This window comes from Lithobates pipiens, unplaced genomic scaffold (assembly GCF_037356315.1).
Source record: "Lithobates pipiens isolate NorthernLeopardFrog02 unplaced genomic scaffold, aLitPip1_a1.2 Scaffold_16, whole genome shotgun sequence".
Lineage (NCBI taxonomy): Eukaryota > Metazoa > Chordata > Amphibia > Anura > Ranidae > Lithobates > Lithobates pipiens.
The window spans coordinates 192,803,669-192,809,668 of NW_027507748.1; the positions used below are offsets into that span (position 1 = coordinate 192,803,669).

General features: G+C 36.5%; 1 pseudogene; it reads left to right on the forward strand.

Annotated features, from left to right (window-relative positions):
- The first annotated feature begins 2,460 nt into the window (after positions 1-2,460).
- Positions 2,461-3,392, forward strand: LOC143984120 (shiftless antiviral inhibitor of ribosomal frameshifting protein homolog pseudogene; annotated as a pseudogene).
- Positions 3,393-6,000: the final 2,608 nt, after the last annotated feature.

Sequence of the window (6,000 nt, forward strand, 5' to 3'; positions counted from 1 at the left end):
TGAAACGAACTTGGGTTCTGCAGCAGGACAATGATCCTAAACACACCAGCAAGTCCACCACCGAATGGCTGAAGAAAAACAAAATGAAGACTTTGGAGTGGCCTAGCCAAAGTACTGACCTGAATCCTATTGAGATGTTGTGGTATGACCTTAAAAAGGCCGTTCATGCTCGAAAACCCTCTAATGTAACTGAATTAGGACAATTCTGCAAAGATGAGTGGGCCAAAATTCCTCCAGGACGCTGTAAAAGCCTCATTGCACGTTATCGCAAACGCTTGGTTGCAGTTGTTGCTGCTAAGGGTGGCCCAACCAGTTATTAGGTTTAGGGGGCAATCACTTTTTCACACAGGGCCATGATGGTTTGGATTTTTTTTCACCTTTAATAATAAACACCTTCATTTACAAATTGCATTTTGTGTTTACTTGTGTTGTCCTTGACTATTGTTTAAATTGGTTTGATGTTCCGAAACACTTAAGTGTGACAAACATGCAAAGGAACAGGAAATGAGGAAGGGGGCAAACACTTTTTCACACCACTGTATCCAAATCTCAACTAATCTGCAAATTAAATGGAAACAACTACTTAATTTGTATTTATGTGCTTCATTCAGATGACATAATGCAATAGTTTGGGCCTACTGGTAATGTTTAAAGCATCCAAAATAACGTAGCAAATTAACTAAATTTGTTCAGATCCATTCATTTTTATTCTAGTGAGCATAGCATGAATATACTAATGCAATTATTTTTGCATTGGAGTTGTTTGTTAAATTTGTTTGTGGGCAGCCCAACAAACAAAATCAATTGGGAATGGGGAAATGAATTCAACTCAATAACATAAGGAGTGAATATGTAACAATTCAGATTCATTTGTTTTATTTGGATGAGAATCGTGCGGTAGTCTTTGACTCTTGGATAATCAGTCAATTCTTTTTGCATTAACACTTTTCATTATTATATGAAATGCACTACATATGAAATGGAAACATATTGCAATAAATAAAGTAAGGTATAAAAGTGAAATAAGATGATTCATTTCCTACTTATTTTTAACATGTTATATAGCCATTCTTCCAAAATAACAAAAGAATAACAGAACTTCTGAAATTCCGAAATACATTCGGAACAATGAATATATAGTCTCCAGAAATAACAAATCAAATCCAAAAACGAATGATTCTAACATAACGATTATGACTAAACAAAATTATTTACTTAACAAATAAAAACAAAATAAAAGAACATTTTCCATCGGGTACATCTCTAATGGTTTATGCAATAATCCCTGTTCATTAAGTTTTAGACTAGGCTGTGTCCCAAACTAGTGATCTGAGCAAACTTTTACCTGTGTTTTAAATAAGAGCTCTAGATACAAACTGTCTAGGCTCCTATTGCACAATACAACTAAGACGTGATGAAGGTGGATTCCTGTATAACTCTTGAAACGTGTTGGCTGTACATTTTTAAAGAATATTTTTATTGTGAAAAATAAAAACTGAATTTGGACTGATATCCATGGCTTGGTTTTTTTTTTCTTTTCAATGCTTAGCAAGCAAAGAAGATTCATAGTGATTAAGGGAACCTAGAATTCGGAATGACCATGCAAGATTTTACTGATTTTGGGACAAGTATTGCCTAGCATTCCTGTTGATGAAGTCCCGCCTATGAACGTATACAGGGAGGAGCAACGCACTGATGTTACCCGCGGCCATCTTACTGGTTTTAATTGTAACCAAAGTGCTCGATGCATGCACTTGGCTCAAGTGCTTTCTTTGTGTTTTATGTTTTTTTACCAATTAAACTGGGAATTACAGAGAGCACTAGATTCTCTTCTATTTTAATTACATAACGTGTGGAGATTGCAAATTGATCAACCCTGGTGTCACTGATTGACTGCTGGACTACTATATTTTCCCATATGGGAAGGCGTCTGTGGAACTATGGGTCAGAGATATGAGCTGAGTGTCTGCGGATGTCTGTGGTGGATGAGTGGACTCACGCTGACACTTGCATGCTTTAAGTTGCACATCCCCATCACAGTGGCACATTCTATGTTCATCATGTTTATTTTTGGACTTTTATTAGGACATTTTATATTGATTAGTCATTTTGCGCTGCACTGTCTTGAGCTATATGTATTATTAAGGTGTTGTGTGCTAACCTTTAGTGTCCAGCTTGCAAATCTATTTAGGGATATTCAGGTGTGTTCTCACGCTGAATATTTTACCTTTTATTGTCTAGTATTGATGGTTACAAGAAGGGTGCTGCTGAGCCTAGAATCATGTGAAAAGTCACTTTAGCCCAGTGTAAGCCTGTGAAAATCTTGGTGAATCTAGCTGTATGACACTATATAAAGAATGCAATTATACTTTCAGACTTTTAAAACACTTACAATGCTTTATGGATATCGAGACAGACGGTGATCAGTAGCTAGGAGTGGTCCCGGTAAATGCTGCCATCATGGGAAACCTAGTGGAGGAGCTGGAGCTGGGAAGAGCATCTGGTCAACTGAGAGAGAAGTTCCACAGCCAAATCCCAATAGAGACAGCGGTCCATCTCATGAGAAAGTTTGCAAAAAATCATGTTCAAGTTTGTCAATACATCATCCTGTGCAAGGACTTAATGATATTGATACAGATGGCAACAGCAATTTAAAAAAGGACAAAGTTGCAATGAATGTGATCAATAAACTGAAGAATAGCGAAGACACGCCAAAGGGCCTGAGTACAGGCAAAGACACACAGAACCTGGCTGAAAAGTTGAAGCAACTTCTTCTGACAGAGAAAAAAATGTTCAACAATGCTACTGAAAAACATATTCCCTCTCATAACTGCTAGATCTCCTGCAAAGAATGTGCCAAGATGTGTTGGCAAAGCATTCCACAAAGGAAAAGAGGTGTCCAGAAGTCACAGCTGCCAGAAAAATATGACCCAGTGCCTAATGATATTAGGATCGCTGAGTTCCATTGACAGACCTGCAACCAGATGTTCAAGGGATTTGCTTACATGGACTGCGCTTGCTCATGTTACATGTATTGTACACCCACCCTGCCAATTCACATACTTCCACCAAGCCAAAAGAAAGGCCCACAAACCAACAGTTGCTTTACTGAAGACTATTGCAATTGCAGAGAGCCTCACATTCCAGGTATGCAATGTGTTAACCCTAGAAGCAGAGCTAAAGACAACAAACCCAAAGTGCTTTATGCCAGCTCCCCACATATGAGCTCAGGATCTAACATGGCCATCTTCTTCAGCCAGGGCAGCCTAACCCAGTGTGATCTGGATAACTTCATCCTGGATGATATCAAAGAGATGGAAGAAGTTGTAAACACCTTACCAGCTTTTGGGGGAGTGTATTTAGGTGTATTTCACGTATTACAGCAGTTCTAATATCACCAAGTTCTGAACTAGCATTATTGAATCTAAATATTGAGATCTTTCCTCCCTGCTTCCATACAGTAGTCACGCATATCTTACTAGCTGCTAGACCATTGATAATTAAACTGGAAATCTAATATAGTCCCCAACATCTCACAAGTACTTGAAATCACACGATCCAACTACACCTACAAATCTTTGCTAACAAATGGAGATGGAAAGAGGGTGAGGTTTGACAATCAATGGAAAATATGGACAGATTGGTTCAAAGTAGATTAAAACATGTCTTCAGAAATATATGTGTTTGATTGCATTAGTATCTTAATAATACTCGTCTTACGCCTTGATTACTTCTTTGAAAAAGGTTATTGTTAATCTCGCTAATATCCATCCAACACCCTTCCGCTCCTTTTTCTTTCTAATGTTATATTCTTCAGGAATACACTGCATTATCTTTTACAGGTAAACCCTATTCATATTTAACCTTGGTATCATTATACTTCTCACAGACCAACCTATCACAATACATAATGTGTACTTTGGGTGTTCAATGTTTATTGTGTATTCTTCACACTCTGTATATTTTCTGTACTATTTTGTAATTTGGTTTGTACTTTGAAAATCTCTTAATAAAAAACAATTAAAAAAAATGGAGAGAGGGATGACAACAGTTAAAGATTAACAGTGGGTAGCCTGGAGTCCATATGGGCTGTTTATATTCACTAGGTCATTTTTTTTAAGTGAAAGGTTGGCCATTTAGCCATGTTTATGTGAAACATTTTGACCATCAAAGGGATGTTACAGTGAAAGCTGTTGGTTTTGCATAGGTTAGTGGGTAAGAACACCCACCAGCTTGTTAAATGTCCCTTAAATTTGGAGGGGAGAACAATCCCTCAATATCCTTTCCATCTAAGGTCTAAAGGCTGAATTCTTTACATATTTAATGGAGAATCCAATAGGAGGCCAGCCAGACTAAGGTTTAGCATTAAGACAAGGGGTTTGTCACAGCCAGAGGGAGCGGTGGAAGGCACCACAAAGTCCAGAACACTTATAACCAATCTGCAGATTATTGAACCTATTATGGTCCTTCAAAAACTTTAGGCTGAACAGGTCCTAAACCTTGAATTTTGCATTGTTTGTTGGGGGAAACAACAGTTAAAGATCAACAGACGTTGAGCCTTAAACATTTCCAAGAGAAATCAGGGCACTAGCTTTGTATTTTTTATCAGTGTACACACCGTGCTGTGTTTTTTATTCTGTTGCTCCTATCTAAATCATCACTTAACCTGTCATTTTTTCACATTATGCCATTTTTTATTTTCTAAAAATGCTATTGGCTGACATATTTGGTTACATCAGCTAACATTTGGTATTCTGACACAATGTTGCTTCAGTCACATTTTTTGCAGTAAGAAGTTCTTTGCTATCTCAGGAAAAGTTATGTTTTGGAATAATGTTTTCTGGATAGCATTAGCATTGGGTGGTTTTACTTGTTCCCTGGAGTTCCTTTTTGATGTTTTTTTAATTTTATACACTAGTGTTAAATAGTATTTTAGTTATGGACCTGAACTGTTTTGGCATCTTTATTTCCAGTTCTTGAACTGCATACAATGAACAGAATGTACCTGACACTGAATCTAAATTCTGAGCTATATAATTTCAAAGAACATTAAACCATTTCATGTAAAATCTGGACAGTGTATCTGATAACAGATATTTTTTAAACATGTCACATTTCAGAAACAAGTATGAATATGCAATCACTTCTCAACAAACTTGGATCCAAATCTAATGTTATGGGAATGAACAATCTTTAATTCAGTTAGAGCCCTCTGGGAGTCACCAAATACATTTCTTAATGTGATCTCAATGTGCTGTTGCGATATATAAATGATGTAAAAAGGGGTATAATATTTAAAGTAAAAACAAATCACTTGTATGTAACCCAAGGAACCTAATATGGTTGCTAATATTCAGATGGGGGCCATATTTGCATCAACTTTAAGAAACAGCATAAAAATTCAGTTGGTAATCATGATGCTTTCATTTACTTCCATTTCCGAACACGGCAGATTACTATTATAAATTGCTTGTGTTCAGTCGAACTATATTAGTTGAAAGAGATCATTTTTATAGATTTGCATTTAACAGATTTAATTTCAACTGTGTTTTCACCAACAACAACGATTGCCCTACCTAGAGCTCCAAGCTGTGACTAAGCCAGCTCATGAAAATTAAGTCTTTTGAAGTCCCAGGAGAAAAGTGTATTTTATTTCATGTACATACAGTGTCTTGTAATTTTTAAGAGTTTTCTTTTATTCCGCCTTTTTTTTTAGGATTATTATTTCATTTGGCTGCTGTTACGACATGTAGGAGTGAAATTTGACTAATCTGAATTTTATAGCAAGAACTTGAGCAGAGAAATCAGGAAGGAGACAGACAGGAATGTGGGTATGAAAGGTAAATGGATTTTAAGGGAAACAACCCCCTAGTATTTAGTGTTTGGAAAATCCGTGTATAAGACACCTTAATAGAAATGGCCTGATTCAGGAGATTATGTTGTGGTAAAGTTTTGTGTTTGACAAGCATGAAATTTATCCTAATAAGTAATCCACTTATT